Source organism: Acanthopagrus latus, chromosome 3 (assembly GCF_904848185.1).
Source record: "Acanthopagrus latus isolate v.2019 chromosome 3, fAcaLat1.1, whole genome shotgun sequence".
NCBI lineage: Eukaryota > Metazoa > Chordata > Actinopteri > Spariformes > Sparidae > Acanthopagrus > Acanthopagrus latus.
The window spans coordinates 24,984,772-25,008,389 of record NC_051041.1 but is presented as its reverse complement, the minus strand read 5'-3'; the positions used below and the strand labels follow the sequence as shown (position 1 = coordinate 25,008,389).

At 40.4% G+C, this 23,618-nt stretch overlaps 1 protein-coding gene across 1 annotated transcript in view; it reads right to left on the bottom strand.

Annotated features, from left to right (window-relative positions):
* Positions 1–23,618, bottom strand: part of LOC119016783 (ubiquitin-conjugating enzyme E2 E2-like) — a 79,831-nt gene that overhangs the window by 42,063 nt on the left and 14,150 nt on the right. The window lies entirely within an intron of this gene.

Below are 23,618 nucleotides of genomic sequence, written 5' to 3'. Positions count from 1 at the left end.
TGTTAATGCTTTCTTATTTATATCATGCATTATAGAGTTGTTAGTTTGAAATGCCTAGATAACTGACATCTTGAGTTTTCAGTTAACATTAAAGTGTATGAAAAATCTTTCACAATAGCTCTCAGATGTCTCACAAAGGCTTTTAACATGTATGAACATTTCATTACACATGCAGAGCTGGACCAATTAATTGATTATTCCATTCATAGATAGAAAGATTAATCACCAACTATTTAGATAATTGGTTAATCGTTTCAGTCATTCCTCAAGCAATATTATCAGACATGCTGGAGAATTAGCTCTTTATATTATGACAGTAAATGAAGAGTCTTCAGGTTTTGAACTGTTGATTGGACAAAAGAAGCAATTTGAGGGTCAGGGAAATACAGTTCACCATCTTTTTTGTTGACGTTTTCTAGACTAAATGATCCATCAATTGTGAAAGAAATCAGCAGAGTAATCAATAATAATCCTTATAGACTTGTTGATTATGATGCTTATACTGGATTTGAAATTATGCCAAAAACAAGATGAAAATGATGGTAATCAAAAGGGTTAGCTAAATGAGATATGACATATTCTATTCCTGGCATCAACTTCTCATGATGATGTATTTAATAGAAAAACTGTCTTTGATCTAAATGTCTTAGACACAGGACTCTAGTGCACGGCCCCCCCTCTGTGCTTGCTACTAGACTTGTCACCTGAGTGAAATCAAAGCCCTGGCAGAAGGCTCAGTGTGTGTGTGTGGTGGCTGGCTAAGCCAGGGGCTCGGCCTGGCTGTCTGTTTGTACTTCCTTGCCAAAACAGTAATGGAATCTCACCGTAGCCTTGCTCTGCATTGGAACTATTTGTCCTGATGCCAAGATTTCACTGTTTATCCACACATAAGCCCTCAGGCAGGAGGAAGAGGTTTACACATCCACACAGCGCAGTGGAGACTCAGGAAGGGAATGAAGGATCCACCCATTGATGATTTACGACAATCCATTAGCTCACCTTAAAACAGCATTAATGCAGTTTTTCCCCACAGAACTGCCTTGAAAATAAAAAGGGAGGCAACCCCATTAAGAGCCAAGGCTTGAAGGTGATAGCTGTTGAAAGCAGACCACAAAAGGGCACATTAAGAATTCAACAGCTAGTGCAGCCACATCAGCTGGTGAACCAACTGGGGCATGCATGGAGACAATTAACCAGTGATTTACAGTGTAGAGGATGATCGGGAGAGGTATGGGAATCTGCTCCTTCCCCCTGTGGTCTCCTATCTAACACACTCTTTGATAAATGTCAGCTCAGGGCATTGCCAGTGCATTGTCTGGTATTAAAATGGGAAACCCAGTAGCAGGAATGGCTCCCACAGGTTCCATAGTGTTGCATCTGGCTTGCAGGTGACCGACACATGGTGTGTCCCAACACAGCTACCTTGAAAATCCAACTACCTTTACACCAAGCACTTAATTAACAGCGAGGACAGCTGACATCAGTGAATAAAAACACTCTTTGGTGGTTGATAAAAAGAGCTACAGATAGCTTTCAGAATGGCAGTGGAAAGGGGTCAGAGCTGAGAGGCAAGGAGAAGGAAGGACTTGGAGCAAAATCCCTGAGTGATAAAAAAAACAAACATTCCCACACCTGACATGGCATTGTCTGCTGACTGAAACACATTATGGGCTGATTTGAAGGCAGCTATCAAGTGTATGCTGCTGTAGCCTGTGGGTGCACCTGGCTTCCACTGCACTATTGATTCAGCAGCACTGCAGTTTAGAGAAGCATTGGCGGGCTATGAGAAATGGAAAATAAAGAGAGGAGCAAGTGGGAGTTCCATGGGAGTAGACCAACAGACACAGACCAGTTTAAGAAGACAGATTCGGTCTAAAAAGTACCCACTGCTTAAAATTTTTTAAACCAATTTTGTCCTGACGTCACACGACGCAATCTATGTTCTCCCCGAAGTTTTCAGTCCGTTTAATCTTAGCCCTTTCACTTCACACAGCAGACAGATTCATTATTTCAAAACTGGAAACTAGAATACTATTTCTGAATGGTTGTCCATACTGATCTGTCATAAAACGGACAAAGTCAGAAATATTTTTTGATTGTATTTGTTAATTAGAAGTGAATGGAAAAAATTCAACATTTTAAAGGTAATTTGTTAATTACGTAGAGTGCTACTGCAAATGTAGTTAATGGACATGTTGGGTTCATTTTTCCTTTTCCCAGATATTCTTTTTTGATTTCTTCAGGAGAATGGTTTACTCAGGACAGAACTGAAAAACCACACTTTGTAAAAGTTTTTGTTGTTTATTGTTGAACCGATTCATTTAAGCCATTGTTGAAAGTACCCCAAACTCTTTGAAGAAGTTCAGTGCTGAAAAATAGTATCAAGTCAAAAAACAATCATTCCTTTAAAAGAGTCAACCTAAATTGTGTATTTGACAATTGTGACAGCTTTGAGATGCCTTGGAGACTTCTAATAGCTACCCACAGACTTCTGCTAGGCCTCTAGTTACATTTTTAACCATTCCTCTCTTCCTCACACTTATTTCTTCAGCACAGTCATATATTCTCAATGGGGTTCAAGTCAGAATTTTGGGAAGACCATTCCAAAACCTCAATCCTAGACTGATTTAGCCATTCCTTTACCAATTTTGATGTTTGGGAACAGTGTCCTGTTAGAACACCCAACTGCATCCAAGTGCCAATCTTCTTACTAATGATTTTAGGTTTTCCTGAAGAATTTGGAGATAATGCTCCTCCTCCTCCTCCAGCAGCAGAACCACTGGCAGCAAAAGAGTAGTGTTCTTGGGGTTAAATGCATCAACTTCTCTCCTCCAAACATATTGCTGCTCATTGTGGCCGAACAACACAATATTTGTTTCATCTGACTACAGAGTTTTCCTCCAGGAGCTTTTGTCTTCAGCAGCAAAATTCAGTTGAGCTTTAAGGTGCTGTGCCTGCAAGGACTTTCTTGCACAGCAGCCTCTCAAGCCATGGTCAACACATGCTCAACTGTGGTGATGGACAACTGTCTTCCAGCAGCTTCTCATTTATTTCAGACTTGCTTCTGATGTTGAATTCTTGAGTTGCTGAAATCAGTATTGTGCTCTTTCTGATCAGTGCTGAGCCCCTCAGACTTTCCCATTGTCGTGCTGTCATGTCAAGTCTAATGGGCCTATCAAACAAGCCCTATTAAAATGGGTCCTTAAAAGTCATCAGCTGTTATCAAGCGTAATCACTCAGAATAAGTTAAGAGGCCATGCTACAAAGAAAATTTGATTCACATAACTTTCTTTATTTGCACGTGTGCACACACACACCTCAATTAAAACACAGCTAAATACATAATAAATAGTGATGGTGCTTAACATAAGGAAAAAAGTACAGGTAAGTGCTGCAGGCTATAAATATCAGTCACCAGTGGAAAGTAGAGATGGTAATATTCCCCAGACACAGCTGTGCCCACATCCACATATAAAGTACATCAAACTTTGCTAGATGCAATGTACAGTGACTGTGACAGTAGAGCCTGCAGATGCAGGGTTAATCTTGGTTGGATTAAACTGATTAAAAACAAAAAGCATCATGGAATTCTTAAATTGTGAGAAACAGCAAATGTTACTAGTGTACACAGCACTCACAGATTGGCTTGTCTATTGGTAAAGTTCATAGCACAAAACAACTGTCAGCTTTAATGTATCTATATTATATCTACACTATGTTAAGTATCTCATGATCAGAAGTGAGTTATTTCCATGTTCACCTTGGCTTTTTTCAGGCCTTTTCAACTAACATAATGTGTAGCCATAGAGCAGAAGCACTGCCACAAGTGGGCCAGCACTCACCGGTCTGCAATACCCACACTTATACATTTTACTCTTTGGTGTGCCATGACCTTTTCTGGCAAACCAGCACTTCTCACAAGCTGCTGGTATTCTACACATCAGGTTTTCTGTGTCAGTTATGATGACCCGAATTGAACAGCATTACCCTGTGTAACATGATTTTTGAGTTACTTGAACTTTTTGTCCATTCAAACAGAAATGACATCACATTAGACAGCCAAAATGAATGTTTTTTGTTCATATGAAATGAAAAAAATGAGCTGACAAAAATATTAGAAGAAAAGTGACCCGGAAATTAAGACACTTAATTCTAGTCATCAAAGACAATCTATCACTATCTAAAGCTGTTAACATGATAAGAGCTTGGAAATGGTGCATAGAGAAACTGACAAATTAGTTCACAAATGAATCACCTTTGAAAGAAGTAATCTGTTTTTGTAACACAAGAAGAATTTTGTGTCAGAAAACCTTTCACTGTCTGTATAGCAAACAAGTGTGCATAAATTAAATGCTGAAACAAGGTCCTGGACAACAAAATGAATCCTGAAAAGAGAGAGAATAGAGTCAACAACACTTTGTATCTGCCACCTTTCCTCAGCCTCGAGGATGTATGATGACTGGTGTCAGTGGAGCAAAGCTCACCTTATCTTCCCCTCGCTCAAAACTGGTTGGCTAAGTTAAGCTGTAACAACACAGGCCGATAAAGAGAACCCCAGGACTGTGTTAGCTGTGTGCTTTATCTCTGTGATGACAGGGGACTCTTGGCTACAAACCAACCACACACACACACACACACACACACACACACACACACACACACACACACACACACACACACACACACACACACACACACACACACACACACACACACAACTCAGCCACTGATCTACAGATTAGGGGAACTGATGTTCAATTAGTCAGATTAATTTCCTTTTCTCAATTATGTTTGCAGCACGGTGGCTCAGGTTGGGATGGGACAAGTGCAGAAACTGTAGAAGCTGGAAGAAACCTCGTATGAGTTTACTCTGTTTCTGCCTCATGTTTATATAGTAGCACACATTCCACTGTCTTGGTGATAAAATGACTCACATGTCTACAGCTGGCTAATCTGTCACAACAGCTTCTAGATCAGCGCTGCAACTAAAAATTATTGTCATTGTCGAGAAACCTGTGAATTATTTTTTCGATTGATCGATTGATGTGATAATATGTCAGCTATGGTAAGCTTCAGGATTTGGAGGGGCTATTTCTCTAACGTGGAAAAGCTAACCGTCTTCTTTAGGTCTTTTAGGTTCTTCTTCTTCATCTGTCTCTGTTGTGAAGGCATACTGAAGCACACAAAATTAACATTATTGAGTCTAGATATATATATAAATTTATATCTAAAGTATATGTTTAGTATGCCCACATAAACCAATTCACGTAGCATATTGACTTTAAGCAATATATAATGCATGATTAAAAACTTTTTAAAAAACTATATACACATGTACATATATACATACTTATATACATATATACATACTTACTCTACATGTAAGAATGTTTCAATTCATCCTGCAGCAAAAAACTGTCTGGATTGTTTGTGTTCTTCCTCAATCCCACATATGGTGTCACTGCGGTTTTCCAATTCGAGTAACATTTATCAAAATGTACAGTAAAAAACTGGAATCTCTGTGCCTTTTTATAAATGAAACAATGTATCTTTAATCCCTTTGTAAAGGTTTACATCATCAATAGGAATCAACTGACTTGGGATTGAATGCCACTGACAGGATAAAGAGGTAAGAAACAGCAGCCTAATTACCAGAATTAAAAAATGGTTTATGTTTCTGCAAATCAATGATATACTGACAGGCACACTTCTTTTTAACTGCATGAGCAGTGGGCAGGAGACTGACCAAGACAGTAATTAGTGTTGGAATATACAACTATCTAACACTTATTTTTATGAGAAAAGATCACTTGCAGCAGCTTTGTCATGAGGTATTTCAGCCAAACCATGATGCTGTCATAACTTTAACCAAGTGGTTTTTGTGTGTAAACCCTAAGCACAGCGTTGTGATGAGGGTGAAACAAACATTCAACCATACCAATCGTAAAGAGCCAAGGGACAGCGTGATACACAAAGTGTGTATAGTAGTTAGCTACTGGCTTGGTTTTACACACAGAAATCAAGCCACTATGTCTACCACACCATGTGGGGACTGCACAGTCCTTAACAAAGCAAATAAAAAGATTGCTGACCTGAAAGATGACATCTGTTGGCTCTCTGATTAACTGAAAAAGTCCCAGACTGTCCTGGACCCACCGAGTACCCAGAACAACACTGGCCAACAATGTCACTTCATCTCTACAGGAAAACAGTGTTCAGGCAGGCGGATCAATGGCCGCTGACCAAATCTACATCATCTTTTCGCTGTAAGATGTTAAGGGACACCGTACTCAGACGGTCTGGATGTCTTCCTTGCACTGAGCCGAGAGGGGATCCACCTTCTGGGCTCAAGGCCCCCAGGCCCCCATCACATCACCCACCTGCTCAGGCTGACTACCTCCAGTTGGTGACCACTGGCATACAAACAGGTTGCACACTCCCAGACCACGGTAGCCCACAGCCGTCACCTCCCCGTCCTCGTCCCATCTTCTCCCTGACCACACTGATAACCGGGGACTCCATCATCAGGATATTTGTTTCTTCAATGCTGTTTCTGTTTCTTCTTCTGATAGATCTCATAATTTGGTTACAGTTTACTATGGTATTCCCACTCCAGTTAAATCCCTTATTCCAGCTGCTTGTGCCCTTCTGAACGCACAGTCTATAGCTAATAAATCCCTCATTCTCAATGATCTGATTACACATCATAAGCTTACCATAATCATAAGCTTACTGAAACCTGGCTAAAACCTGGGGAGTGCTCCCCACTAGTGGAGCTCTGCCCACCCACTTACACATTTTTAAATTTACCAAGACTAACAGGCCATGGTGGGGGTAGCTCTCTTTAAAAAACATTTTTACTTGTACTCAACTCAGCCTTGGCTCTTTTAACATTTTTGAAATTTTAACTTTTAAAATTGTCCACGAAGACCTCATCTGCTGTATAAATATTTACCATCCCCCAAATTCGAACTCCAGCAGTGGTTTCCTCACTGAATTCTTTGACCTACTTACCTTCTCTTGTGTTCAAATTTGAAAAAGCCATAATAGCTGGTGACTTTAACATTCATGCCGACAAAACTTCAAATCCATTTGCCACAGACTTTTTAAACATTTGTAAATCTTTTAACCTTGTGTAGCACGTCTCTAGCCCTACACATAACTGTGGGCACAACCTTGACTTGTTTTTACTCTGGATCTGTCTCTTAGCTCCCTGAATATGCATAATTTTGTCTCTGACCACAAAGGTATTACGTTTGTTACACATGTTATAACTGCTTCACCATCCCAGAAATATGATATATGATCCACTCTTGCATCTTTAATAATCAGTCAGCAGCTACATTCTGTAGCCATTTTACTGGTCTGGCTAATTCTCCCCCTCACTTTCTCAATATTAATGACGAAATTAGCTGGTTTAATAAATTGTGTACATCAACCCTTGATTCTTCCAGTCCCTATACATCCAGGGCTGCTTTTTCACGAACATTGCCGTCACGTTTGCTTTGTGTCTGGTGCAGGAAGAAATGGTAAAAACTGGCTTTTGTCACGAAAGTGTCCGCAAGCAGCAAGCTGGGTTGCTGAGGAACAGGGGAAGTTGTGTGAGAGACGCCCGCGGTGATACAGACAGCGACAGAGATGGTGAGTTTTGAGAGTTGAGAGATTTGTGACATATAGCGTGTTCGGAGTGTATAGTTAGTATGTTATATCACTGAACTAAAGAGAACCACCATGCAACTTTGCCCAGAATGGAAGAGACATATCCACTCACCATATTCACACAAACACAAATAGCATGACAGTAATTTGTGGAGTGTAGCTGCCCACAATGGTGCTCCATCTCAACCAGTGTGGTTTTCTATAGGCTCATAGTGATACCTTTCATACTGACACTTGACATCTGGATCATTTCACCATCCAACACTTCCAATGAGGACAGCTGTCCACCCAAAACTAGAGTGACAAGACTAAAAAAGCCTTTTTACACTTTAAATGAGAATAAATATCAAAGAAACTCAGGGAGAAGCCATCATATCAGAGGTGGACATGTCTGCAAGACACCCTCTAACAAGGGCCAGATTTGACTGGATGTATCAGGAAGCGAACGTGTGTTTCAGTGTATCCGACATGAATGAAGTTTCCTCTTTAAGCGCAGGAGAGGAAGTGGTACATTTATGAGTGCAATTATGTTTCTGTTAAGTAGTGTGTGTGTCTGTGTGTGTTTCTGAATAGACGGTGTGGCACTGTATGCGGATGCTGCAGTCCTTCCTCTACAGAACAGGACAGCATATCTAATGAGTGGCTAGTCATTCATCCAACACAGAGACATGATGTGCATAGTTGACACACGCACACTGATGATGACCTCATTCACACATACTCGCACACACATACACACATAGAGACCACTGCAGAGCCAGGCTTAGTCAGCTGTAACAAACTACAGACAAGAGAAGGGAGGAAATGAATGAGGATAGAGGAGCAGAGACAGGCGAGGAGAGAGTGGTGAAGAATCAGTTGCAGCACTGTGTCACTATCTGGGCCTCTTTGAACACACACAATAAATACACTTCGATACTAAAGTGTCAGCTCAAAGGATAATTCAGGCAGGTCACAGACTGAGTTTTAAATACAGGCTACAAAAAGAGTGACAGCACACTTTGACAACCTTACACAGAGCAATTCTCCCTGTCTTACTGCACACACACAGCATAAGGGACTCCTCCATTGTGTTTAATCACAGACTTCAAAAAACACTGCAGTAATACTCTACACCAGCTGCTTAGGTCACATATGGGTTCTTTACACAAGACGCATCTTCCCCCACTTTGTGTGCTATCAGTGCAATGACTGTATGGTGATGGTCTGACTATGCTGGTAACGTGTTACTGGACATAGTAACTAATAATATTAATGCAAATCCTATTAGAGATGTGTCATATTTCTATAACCTCTTAAAGTAATATAATATTGTAATGCATTACACTGGTGATGACACATATAGTATATACTAGTATAGTATATAGTATCTTATAACTGCATGTCCCCAGGTTGACTCAAGCCAGGGGCATTTGTTGCATGTTATATACCGCTCTCTCCCATGTCTCCTGTATTAAAGTTATCTCTATCTGAAAAGAAAGAAATAGTTGAATACTAAAGCATTTCTTTGTAATGTAAAAGATCACCTTATGTTGGAGACTACAGTAAAGGAGTCCTGTCACACCTGAAATAAAGAGCACCTCCAGTAACAGAAGCAGTGACATTTTAATTAATTAACTATTAGATTTATCGGGCTTCAGGGAAAGAGAGTTGTGGTGCTACATGACATTCACAGCAAGGAACACATTTTAAATGAGAGAGGCCACGTCACCAAGTAACTACACAGATAACAAGATGAGATGCATCGGGACTTCAGCCCAGCAGGTGATTCATCAAACACATTTGTGCTCACTTGGCAGTCATTATTTAAAGTCAATAAGAAAAAAGAACATGTTTGAAACATGTGAAACCAACCAGGTGCTGATGTATAAGAGATAGGGATGTATTTGTTACTTGGTTTTGGCAAGTTGGGTTTTGCAGTCCTTTGCCATGCAGCCCGTCTACTCTTTCTAGCCCAGTGACACTCCAGCTGCGAAGAGGACTGTTGAAGGAGGACTGAAACCCAAGAAGAGCAGCAGTAGCTAAAAAAGTCAGCATGTTTAGGGGAAACTACAGATTATGCTCCCCAGTAATACTGCTGCTGCTGGTGTGCATTATTCAAACCAACCGCAACCAAAGCTACACCTAAATTACATTCAATACAGTCTCTATGCCTGAATCAAACTGTTAATACAGCTTACCTTACAACTAGTCACAGCAGAGCGAACAGCAGAATGTCCCTCCCTCATCCCTCAGGCCCATCCATTCTAGCATCAACCAAGTAGAGTGACAACAAACTTAACCCCTAGTGTATCAACACACCCATGTGGACATTTTATATAGTTTCAAAGAAAGACAACATGATTCTGAGAGGAGGGACAAAGTCTGTGATTTCTAACATACATTTTTTTAGTAAGTTTGCATCGCCACTAAGGAAACAAAGCAGCAACAGCTACATTTGCTACACTAAAAAAGGTGAGAGTCCTTCCACCTACACTAGTACCTATTCATAGGCATTTGAAAACTGCAGGATGTTTTCTAAAGATGGGGTTATCTATGTTCCCTAACGCTTTGCCATTTATTATCATTTTATCTGCAGACTAAACAGCCATAAGCTCTGTTCTTTAAAAGTCTCTTTTTGTATTGAGTATTTATCACAACAAAAATTAACATTTGACGGGGCAGAAAGGAATATTAAACCATTCACCTAACCATTCATACTAACTGCATCTTAGCAATTTTTACCCTTAGGCCCACATACACTTCAAGTTTAGAACTTTTTGAAATACAAAAATGATTACATATTTTTTTGCGGTGTACCAGTTATCTGTTGCAAGAGGCAGGTAATTATTGGTATTGTAGTGTAAAATAACCATAATAAGTAGATAGTGGTCAGTATGAAATAACCACAGTTAGTAAATAGTGACTAATGGTAACTGATAGTAAATGTTATAATGATAAAAGTAAGAAACAAAGGGTAACAAGTGTGAAAGGGTTGCTGAAACATACTACTGGGCACCAGCTGACTGAGAAGTGCATCTACTCATTAAAGCTGCTATAGTCAGATAATGTCAAGTGTGACAATGTAACCACAAATCTAAGAAGGGGGGGGTTCGAGTTCTGTCGATCGAAATACCACAGCTGTACGTGGAGAAGCGTTTGTCCTCCTGCCAGTCGTCACATTTCTGCCAGCATCTGTCACCTTCAAAAAACTTAAACTCACGGAGCGTGTATGATGAAAATAAATCACTGCGACGGCCCTCCAGACCAAGACTTCAGATTTCAGAAAACAGTCCCCGCGAGACAGCTTTCAGTTTAATGATGGCGATTATGTAGCCTAATTATGTAATTTATGATTGTAAACCATCAGCGGGTTTAGATTGACAGGGGGACACCGGGAAAACACCTCAAAAACACACCGACATCATCATCATGACGTGTACCATCACGCCTCTTTAGGAGCCGCATCATCTACCTCATTTCTTGCCATCATGATACAATGATGTCACTTAACCCGAAACAGCATGTCCTATGGTAACAGGATGCTAATCTGCCTTCTTAACCCAGCTAATACAGCACATCAATAATTTATGAAGATCCAGGTTGGCAGCTTAAATTAGAGGTGTCAATCTTCACTGGCCTGACGATTCATTTTGATTACAATTTAGCTGCCAGCGATTCGAATGCAATCACGATGCATCTCAGTGTATGGCATCCTCAATGATCAATTTCCTGTACATTGTTACTTTTTAAATCATTAAAATTCCCTTTTATTCCGAGAGTCCTTAGAATAATCAGTAAAGGCTTTATTTTACATTTCAATACATAAACATTCCAAAAACAAACCATTCATCTATCTGCAGAGTCTTACACATTTCTTCTTTTGTAGTACATAGTACATAAATTGTACAATAATACTGTTTTCACATAGCAGCTTTAAGATAATGCATTTATTGACTCTGACTCAGAGTTGGACAGCAAGTTTGACAGCGCCTCCTCCTCTCTATTATCTATGGCTGCAGATTTTAGTTTAAGGTTAAAATGGCTAATGTGATAATAATTGTTATGAGTCAGAAGTCACACTCAGTGTGGGTCTCCTCCAGTTCATACTTAGCGGCAAGTTAATGAAATCCAACATGTGTCCCCAGATGTCCGTTTAAAAAAATACTCAATTTTAATTAATTAATTAATTAATTAATTAATTTATCACTGGCAGATCATCTCTACATAAGTAACGTTAGCTTAATGTTTGCACACAGTTCAAAGCATGGAAGCAACATTGCAACGTATCATTATTGTCCAGCTGAGGCCGGACAATCAACAGTCAACATAAGCTGCGGATTCTTGATGCTCTGTCTTTGTATGGATGCAGAATGGTCCATGAATGCATCATGATGCATCTTGGAATCGAGAAATTTCCACACCTCTAACTTGAATGAGTGAATACTACTTACAATTTTATAAATGCCTTAGCTAACACTTTCAAAGCCTTGAAGTGATGTGGGTATATTAGTTATTACGACACTTCCTTATACTAGTTACAAAATATCCCCCATAATCATGTCCCCAGTGATCTCCCAGGGAAACTTGTGGATTGTGCTTAATATAATAAAAGGGGGGGAAATCAATTTGGCCAAATACATTCACTCATCCATTCAGGTAAAACACAATATACAGATAAAAGATGAAAGACAGACAGGCATAATCACCTTGTTCCTGGTATAAAGCAAGTCAGAGCTGCACAAAGTGTGAAAATCAAAAAGGGATTCACAGTCAGCTTGTTGGAGAATGGGGCTGGCTGACAACGAATAATTAGTATTTCCATAGTGGCGCCTCCCTGTAGATGGGCTGCAGAAATCTTTATGGTCCCTCCTCTGTTTCCTCTCTGAAGCAGATGGGTATGTCCGTCTCTTGCAGTTACTCTCAGCTCCGCTTAGCATTCTATTCATTTTTCTTCCTGAAACAAACTGAGCTTGAAAAAACAATTACTTCTTAGAGCCCCCAAATCCTCAAGGAATTCTCCCCATGTAGCAGGCATCACTGCACAAACGTAAAGTGATTTGACAGATCACGATATCTACAGCTTGTTCAAATCATTTACAGAAGAACTAAGTGGCTCTAAGCAGCTGTGCACTGTAGTAAATGTTCTGTTAGCTGTACACCCACATAATCCCTGATCGAGTCAGTGAAATGAATGGTCCATTTGTGTGCAGACCTGATGTTTTTATCTGTCCAGATAATCTAACTTTAAGTCTTCTACAGCATTCTCAAAGCGTATGGACTGTACAAACCCATCAAGCGCCTTACAGACTATGTTTACACAAACCTGAATTTCAGGAACTTTGGGATGAGTTACCAAATGCTAATTTAGATACAAATGCAAACAAATGTAAGTTGGTTTATGGGCTGACCACAGAGCTTTGCGAGTCTTGTCTTGTTTTTTATTTTATAGATCATGCTAACAGTGTAGAGCAGAAACACTGCTGTGTGGGTAGCACGCGCACATATCAAATGAGTCTGCAGCAGCAAGAATGAGCGTCTCACCTGTTTAAACTGCGACACGTGACAGTTCTCTGTAAAAAATAGTGGAAACAACTTGTAGACAGCCACATCAATAGTATACCAGCGTGTCAAATGTTTAATGTCATGCATCTGTAGAAGATGTCACAGACATAATGAGAATACACACAACATGTGAAGGACAATTTGTTTCCTGTGCACACTTTTTCTTTCCTTCCGTCTCACTATCTCTTTCTTTCTCCGCTTTTATCAAAGGTGAACTCTGTGTAAATTCATAGGGCAGGCAGTGACACAATAAGATGATGATACATATTTTTGGCCATATAGTTTAACGTGACCTGTCCAGGGTGTCCCCTGCCTTCGCCCTAAGTCAGCTGGGATAGGCTCCAGCCCCCCCGCGACCCTGCAGAGGATTAAGCGGCGTACATATAATGTACAGATGATGGATGGATGGATGGATGGATGGATAGTTTAACGTTCCCATGAAACAGCAAGCAGAGTGGTAATTGCTTAGGCATAGTTACATGTTTCCTGTAGGAACAGACAGTTTAGAGAGGACTTAGCAGCTCAGCAATCCACCAACTTTGCCTAGAAACCGGACTGGCAGCTCCTAGTGAAAACAGCGGGTAGTTTGAAGACAGGGAATACAGTGCCACAGTGGTTTTCTTGCCAGGTTTGGCCCCTGGCATCCCAGGACTGAGTCAGCAAAAACAATCACTAGCTGCATGGCTACGAGCTAATTACCTAACAGCAGATACATTTGCAGCAATTACCAGTCATTTTAGCAACAAAGTTTCCATTATCAGCCACCAAATAAATTACACGGGGCTGGCTCGGCTCTATCATTCTCTGAGGTTGTTTAAGGCTTGGGGCCCACAGGCATTTAAGGTAGGCATTTGGGAGGCTGCTAGTTAGCCGTGTTTAGCAGCTACTTTAGCAACAAAGTGTTATCTGTCCAGAGTAAGGCAAAGCAGCCAGAGGATATGAGAATATATTTTCTCCATAAAACATGATCCACTTTCACCTAAATTATCAAATTAAGTTATGGTGTTGTGACATTGTACAGTAATTTCAAAGGTATGGGACCCAGAAATACTCCACGCTGATGGCATCCATCTTTTAAAACATCCATTGCAATGTTATAAATACTGTTTACTGGATGAAATATTTGGTGCAGAATGAGTCATCTACATTTTTTTGTCACTTTCAGGGAAGTTACGGACTCTGAAATGCTATTAAAAACAAAATTTATGCCATTGTTGGGCCTGATAGTTTTGTATAATGAGATATGGTGCAAGACAAGTGATAAAAATCCTTGAACATTTATTTTGGCTTCATGGGAACCTTAAGCTGTGGAGGCTCAGCTGTTGAGAATAAAAAAGGTTATGGCCAAATTATTACAGCATTGTTCAGGTTCCAATATTTTCTTTTTTTGACAGGCTGACAGCAGCGAGCAATGTAGCATACAGCAAGTCAACTGTGTGGTTTCAAAGTACACAGCACTAACACCATGACAGCTCTCTAATATCACACATGCGACAAGCAGGTTGTGTCCTTGACAATATCAGTGAAGACATCTCCAGAACTGTAACCTTGAGCTGAAAGAAAAAAGACACCTCTGGTAAGACAGCCATGCTGTGGAAATATGTTCACCTATTTTAAGTCTGACATGTGCATCATAAACAAAGATGAGTACCACAGTGACCTTGTTACATCATTTCAAACCACGCTGTTTACACAAAACAGACAATTGAGATTATAGCCTACCCCACAAGCCTTTAACGTCCATGGTAGATAGATGGTGTTTCTCAGCAGTGAACCACAGCCTCATCAGCACTATGAACCAAAAACACAGCATGCTGCAAAGTACCTAACACATACTGGTTTCTCATATAGCCTTTAGTTAATCAAAATAAATGTATACAGATATTAGTCTAAGAGGTGGTAATCACACCGTTTCTCCTCTCAGTGTTTGTGTATGAAACTAATGCAACTTTTAGTGTGAGCAGCGAGTTGCTGGTTGAACAGCTGGTGCGCCCACTAGCCGGCTGTTTCACTGCAGGATGCTTCCTGATAACAAACTGGACGTCCTCCCATTTATCTGACGAGACCACAGCCACAGTAGCTGGCTGGAATGCTGCAGGACTGGATTGCAGACCTGAACTACAGGCCAGACGACTTCTCAAACCATGCTTTGTCACCCCAACATTCCAGAGGAAAGGGACTGGACCACAGAGCAGACCCTGTAGGTCTGACAAATATCTGACAAATCCTTTAGAGCTAAATATTGATTCAGCTTCATACTTTGTAGTTTCATACTACTACTGAACTTGGCACCACTGCTTTCTAATATTACGCGCTTCACAAGGAGTAGGCAGCCCTTTTCCATACACATGCTGACTTGACTTGGTTTGATTGGCACACCATCCCAGTGCAGCAGGGAATTGCATATCCATTAACTGATTATCTTGCGTTGAGCCAGTGACTTTTAAAAGCAGCGCACTGGTGAGAACTGTTTACCATTGCACTCAAAAACAAACAATAATTGGTAGCCAGCTACTTATCAGCATGGATTTTCAGGCCATTGTTACAATTTGCTCAGTAGCCCTTTTTACACAGCACTTTTTATCTCTGGAGTGGTGGTTCGCCATTCCTCCGCCGATAGTGAATCACACAGAGTATAGCATCTCCGCCGTACCACCGTGTAATTCCCACAGAAAGTTGGCGCTGTGGCTCCTAAAAAGGCGTGACGCTATGTGTCATGTTGATGACGTCGGTATTTCCCAGGTGTTCCCCTAGTCAATCTAAACCCGCAGCCAGTTTATAAGCAAATGGATGCTGTTATAATATGTAGTGATTGAGATCCTGACCCACCAAACATCCTGGAAAGTGATGAAGTTACATTTTTCGCACTTAATTACATAATCGCCATCAGTAAACTGGATGCTGTCTGACTCCCTCACTAGCGGGGATGGAGGCTGTTTTCTGGGCGAAAGTTCCCTGAAGTCTCGGTCAAGGAGGGCTGATGGTCGTGGTGATTTATTTTCATCACAAACACTCTGTGAGTTAAAGTTTTTGCCGGTGACAGACGCTGTTTTTCGGGCAGAAATGTGAGGAAGAGTTGGTAGGACAGGCGGGAGGACAGACACTTCTCCTATGCAGCTGCAGTATTTTTTTTCCCTCATAAGTTGCCGAAGACAGTAACAGTTTCTACATTAACTGTTCAGTCCTGTCACGTTGTTTAGTGGGACATTTCTCTGTATTTAGTTGAGTGAGGGACCTGTGCAGTTATCAGACTTGTCAGACCAACACGGATCCGCTCCGTGCCTCCAGCTTATCCGTTCACACTGGGACGGCTAACCAATAATGCGGCCCTGAGGCGGATCAGTGCCGGAGCAAAATTTCCCCCCTCTCCACATCTGAAACTTTCACACAGAGGAAGGTGAGGAGAATTGGCGCAGGATCCCCGCATGCAAACAACAGTGTGAATGGCGCTAGTATCTCCTATGTATTCCTTGGAAAGGGAGATACGATGATGAAATGGATCTAGAGGAGAAAGAGGAAGCTTCTGTTTGTCCCTGACTGATGCCACCGCAACCTGCTGGGAAGACGTCGGTGTGCTTTGACCTGACTCCAAAAATGGTCCATCTTGGGTGTGGTGCAACACAAATTGCTGCATTTTACTGGTAACTGAAATGCAAATCAACAGAGCATGGTTTGATGCAAATGGAAATGCCATAGGTTTTTACTAATTTTCCACATTAAATGGAGTAATGAAGCTAAAACTGTTTGTGAGAAATAGAAATGGGAAAATATTAGATTTTATCACTGACAGAGAAAAAAATAAGAATATTGTGGTTTTTCTGTCATTGTGATGATTATGAATATCCTCTTGTGTGATTTAAAAAGCTGTCCAACATGAAACCTACTGTCATTTTTTGATTCCCTTATTTATTCTGAATTGCCACAAGAGGCAAAACATATATTTCCATTGCACATCGAACCCCTGCAAAATAACTTAAATCAGATGTCTGGAAATACTACAGATTCCAGACTAATGAACAGGGTGGTTAAATGCATTCATCTCCTTGAGCACTATCCATCTCTACTGGCTGAATAGTCTGTTATTTATTAAAAAGGATGTTCACTTAAAGAAAACATGGCTGATCTATTCAAGAAACAGTAGGAGTATTTGTTTCTGAACAAGTCCTATTTAAGGAGTTTGAAAGGTCCACTGTAAGACAGTAATTTATTGAGTATCATTCCCAACTCATCAAATGATGACGCTTTGGGATGGCTGCCAAACCCAACCTATGATCCTTACTTAAAAGACTTAGACTTAAAAATCAACTTTCTTATATGTGTGTATATTTATTATATGTGAATTGCAATTATTTTGTCCAGGAGGATCCCTAAATTATCCGGCATGATTCACTAGGGATTCAAAATGAACACAGGTTGTTTTGAAATACATACAAACATACAGACAGACAGACAGACAGACAGACAGGCAGGCAGGTGGAAAGGCTGACTGAACTGAACACTGCCTTTTGCCCCAGTTGTGCTGTGGATGCACGGAGGAGGGTGGAGAGTGCAGAATCGACTCTGATCACAGCTGCTCAGAGAAGCTCAGCCCCACTTATAAGGCCTTTTATATGACAGAACACCAGTAATCATGCTGCAGCGCGTGTGTGTCAGACAAGTCAAACATGATGGCGTATCTGCCATTATGAAGTAAATAAGCTGTAATGATGCCATTTCATAAATCTCAACAGTATATTTTTTAGCATACTGATGTATGTATCCACTTACAATTAATAACTGATGTAAAGTTACTGTTTAATATCACCAAAAAGAAAGAAGAATTTTGATTTTGATCTGTTCCACACACAGAGGTTCGCCGATTTTAAACGTGGAAAATAAAGAACTGGTAATGCATTTGCTACCTGGTCAAGACAGATGCCCAGATTTGGGGAATTGGTATTGTACCTTTCTTGGCTTTTGGTTTTATCATGTCTGTAGTAAAAGCTCTGAATCTATTAGTGTGTTATTGCTGGAAGTGAGCTGAAAGGCAACAGAGCTCAGCAGTCAATAAGATCCTTCACTAATTTTGCTTCTGTCCATCACTGAGATGCTAGTGAGGGTAAAGTGAGGGGAGTGTTATTCATCTTATTCGTTTTACTGATATCTTTAAATTTTGTTTTGTGCCAGATTGAGTCACTTTAGACATGGACTAAAAGCATGTGATGAAACTGATATAGGAGTCCTATTCATGACTCTGATGTGTTACAGTTCTGGGTACTGCAACAGCTGCTGAGGGACTGATGTTTCTCACTAAACATAACAGAGTTATGGGAGAGATGAAAGAGACTCACTGCTGGGAACACTGTAACTCAGCAACACCAATAAAACATCTTCTCTGCCTGTTAACAAAACTTAACTTGTCAGTCGAGGTCTTAATCCTGAGGAAAAAAGTAGGAACCTTGATTTGGAGTCAAACCACTTTCCACTGGCTGGCTGGACAGGACATCTCCAGGACTTTCCCATGTGCTGCAATAACCAAATGTGACGTTTGGAAAATAAAGGGATTTCTTTTCAAACACAAGGGGATTCAAATTCAATATGCTGCCCTTCACCACTGTACAGTTTGCATATTAAATGCTTTTCATTGTCATCCTCAACATAAAAGCATCCAACACAACAGGACAGAGCTCACTTTTGATATCGATGGCAAATAATAATTAAGTAAACTGAGAATTTGTCACCTCATTTTCACAGCTCACTGGAGTGTTATCATTTACTATTTAAAGTCATGTAATGGATGTAAAAGATAAACATATCTCATCATTTCTCGCATCACTTTACAGTCATGCTGATGGTGGACTTAGCATCACTGAGGTCACTGCTATGTTTCTTGCAGATAAGGCCAGATTCACCTGTGATGGGGTCTCTGGCACAGCTTTGTTGGTGGGCCCATACTGACAGCCCAACACCCCCTCCTCCTCCATAAGTGCATTGCCCTGTAACATCCAGGTTCACATTCAGTACACTACGCACTGCAGTACATTTCATTATATGCTCAGAGATCAAGGTTTACCAGAGGTGGCAAGCCACCCAGATTCTGACTCAACTTGCTTTCCAACAAGTAGTTGTAGATGACTGTCTACACAACAGTCATACCTGGAGAGGCTGAGCTAGATTTCATGAAAATGAAATGCTAAGACTAAAAGACAGAGCTGATGCTAATGTAGCACAGTTAAATTTGCTTAAGAAGTCTACTGGGTTCAATTCAATTCAATTATTTAGAGGAAAAAGCTGAACACATCAGTCAAGCCCCAAGGTGTAATACTGTTTTATTTTGATGCAAAATACCCTTGATCAGCTCTTATCACTTGTTGAGCAACAAGGTCAATCATTAATGTAATTATATAGAAATGTATAAAGAAAGCTCAATTGCATCGAACTTATCTAACCAGACACGTTGCTTTTTATGTTTGTTCTTTGACAGCTGGATGGAGATCATCGAGCTGAGCTCAGCGTCTGCCATCCTCCTATGAGTAAATGAACCAGTGCCTTATGGCTGACTTTTGTTTAATTCAATCATATCTACAACCTGATAGTCACAGGTGAATTTGCATTTCTCTCATTCAACCCTCTCTGCAACGACACTTTCTTCTGCCTTATTGCTTTCATTTCACTGATGGATGTTCACTGATATTCACTGAGAAGTTATTCCTCTGGAACACACAAAGTCTTGCCGGGATTAAGAAGGAAAGAGAGAGAAAGGGAGAGCGAGAGTAAGCGATTGTGGCCAATCCCCCTTGGTTTCCACACATTGTTTCCCCTCTGCCAATGGGGATTCTTATCAAGACGCTGCCAGGACTATCATAAAAGGATATGGTAATTATGGAAAACACACACATGCACACACCCACACATGCACAGAGCCAGTATGGCTGACCAAGCACCAGGCTAATATAGTGTGTCTGGTGTGGGGGCTATTTACATACCCTTCCAGAGCGCTTCTCACATTCAATTAATTACTCTCTGGCAGGGTGACAAAGATGATTAAAATGAATGATGAAAAATATTTCCTGAAATGGTAAAAAAAAAAAAAAAAAAAATCTGCCCAGACCTTTTAAAATCCAGCCAAATGATCTCTAAAACCAGATATCTTAGGAGAAGTTAAAGGTGTTTTTTTCTCACTCCCAAGAGGGATTACAATACCATTTCTTCTATTTAAGAAGGGAGTGCAGAAAATGAGCCAGAGAGGATGTTTGTAGGAGTGGCTTTGATCATGAGCTGTGCTTTATTCTGGCGGCGGAAAAAAAGAGCTGAAGCCTGTGGGGTAATGAGCTGCATCACAGCGTCCATTCATAACCCCTCACATCTGATGTCTTTCAGCAAACACAGCCTATTTAACACTGTCAGATCAATTAGTAGGTTAAGAAAGGGCTGGGAAATGTGGAGCCTTTTGTTCAAAAAGACACTGTGAGTGAGGAGGTACAGTATGGTTTAAGGGAATATATCTCGGCAGAAGGTTTTAATGTTCACAATGTGCGATTGTGCTTCCTTTATCACACAAAAGAACAGGCTGAATCGGGGTTGTCGCTGTAAAATGTGTTGGCTGAATCAAACATCAGGGATGTGACAGGCTTGTGGGGCAATCAGGAGCTGTTGGAGTGAGGCAAATACCCCAAGGGGTATATGAATACAGAAATCTACATTTCAAGTAGTGCCGCGCCTCCACTGGCTCATATCTCTGTCTGATGCTGATATATGTTCGAGCAGCCTGAGTCTAATTTTTCACTTAAGGCCGAGGACTACTGACTGCAGCTAAGTTCAATCCATTCGTCATGAGGGCTCTTTTCAGCCTAGACATTCTTCAAGAAACTCCCTTCACGCAAAAATGTCATTTTCTACACAAACGTCTGGCCATGAAATTTCTTTTTCCCCCTCTGCTGTTTAGCCCTTTGTCATGAAACATAATGGCTTGCTTCAGTCAGATTAGCCTTGTCTTTGAGATCAAAGGGCTAACAAATGGACTGCGATGTGCCGAGGACATCTCTCCAACTGTGGCAAAAAGTTCCTTCAAATAAACAGGTTATTTTCTGGCATCCCTTACCGGTTAAAAGACCACAGCTTAGCATTTATGCTGCATGATACATGGTTAAGGAATTGTCCTACTCTTAGAGGTGAGAGGCTCGACCTCTTTTTGTGTGGCTGTCTGCAGATACAAACTTTTCAAAGGAGAAATAGCTTTTAGTTAACATGGTGAGTCGTGTAAGATTTCTCAAAAATTAACAATAGAGGAGGAAAGACATCACCTAATCCAAGTTAATAAATCATGAAATCAATGAATGAAGCAGAGATATTTATTCTTAGTTTTAAAATATTTGCAATCACCCCAAGGGGTGTCACGATCCTCCAAATGCAGTTGCTGTAAGAGAGGCGTAGCCCCTTTCAGGAATAGGGCAGTGCTTAAGGTGTGTGTGCGTAAGGTGTGAATGGGCGAGCGAGAGTGAGGGATCATGCATATGTGCGGACAGTGAATGAATGGGAGAGGAAGGAGAAGCGAAAGGAGTAGCAGTAGTAGCAACAGCAATAAAGTGTACAACATAGTCTGCAGTTTGGCTGTGAATAAAGGCGATGGCTCCTTAAGATACAGCAAAGATCCCTGGTATCATTTCCCAACCAGCTGAACACGTGAAAGGGAGTTCACCCCAAAGGTAAACATAAACTTCAGCCCTGAAAGCAATCATCTCCTGTGTGTTTCCCGACCACGGTCTGGAAGCCAAACAGGAACGTTGTGACACCATGCTATAGTTTGGCTGGCTGTAGCTAATAGCTACTGGCTTAGCTAGTAGCTAAGTTAGAGGATTTTGACTCGCAGCACTTCAACACACGTGTATTTTTTTTCCGCTTAGCAAGCCGACCGGATGTGACATGGGGGCGTGATAGCATTGACGATTCCATTTTTTAATTTGAAGTTCAAGATTGTGACTTTATTTCGGTTGATTTTGATTTGAAATCGAAATTGTGACACCTTTAATCACCCACATCCATTTGTCAAGGAGAATCCAATTGTTCATGAAATTAGATCACAATGGCAAAGAGGCAAGGCGAAACAGAAATCTGACTGGCTATTGATGGCTAATGACTACTCTACTGTGACCAATACAAATTAAAAATCAGGTCCAACATGAGGCCAGCATCTTGATAGACTGTCTTTATCGGACTGAATAATAAAAGGAGAACACAAAAAAAATTGTTTTCAAGGAGGCTTTTGTGAAATTGTATTTCACATTTAAACCGGCAACTTTGATTCATCACTGTGGAGTAACAGAAATGCTTGTGAAGGGTTTTGAAAACAAATACTAACAGTATAGATTGTCATTTAGGGTTGGTTCAGACCTGTTTGCCATGGTGTCAGTTTGGCCTTGGGTCTCTGCATTCGCACTTATCATCTCAGGTTTGGGTAAGAAAGTCAGTATCAGCAGGGATTCATTCCAGTCTCCCAGATTGATACTGACGTGGTTCAGTAGATCAGGTATTGGTCAAACATGATGGTCCACATTAAATGGGATTATGTCCTATTTATAATCAAATTTAATGCATTACACTACGTTTAAAACTCATCAATTCCTGTTAAACAAATAATGAATTTTAATTTGAGAGTACTGGGGGACTTTGTCTGTCAAATAAAAAGTGTCACTCCAGGTTAAATGGCATGACCAATAATCAACATGACGATATACAGTCGTGTTCTTCTTCTACATATATATACATACATATACATATATATACATATATATACATACACATATATACATATATATACACATACACATACATATATATACACATACATATATACACACATACATATACATATACATACATATACATATATATACATATACATATACATATACATATACACATATATATACATATACACACATATATACATATACACACAAGCATTTTCATCGAGCGTGTTATGAAACGTGTGTCAATTTCTTAACAGTGCAATGCTCCTTTTCCTGCTTTGTTGTCATAAGTTTACATTGCACTGAAAGCCCAACTCTTAACTAACTGCTACATCGAAAAATAATGAACCACAGTGTCCCTTTTTTGAGAGTGAGAACACTCAAACACTTGGTGGAGCTTAGCCTTTACAGCATCCCAGGTTAGATATCAAATCATTGGGAGGGAAACTATGTTATGTTAGCTAAGCCAGCTGGTAAAGGTTCATAAGGGAAACAAAGAAGAAAGACAGATTCATATGCAGGTGATGTGATTAAATGAAGAGCTGCAGAAGAGTGTAATGAATCTAAATGAGGTCTTCTGCCTCAGCTGTTTTGTAGACACACAGAGGACAATGAGTACAGGACAGTCTCTGATAATTGTTTATCACAGCAGCTCAGAGCAGTTTGTAAATGCTGTGCCCAGCACCA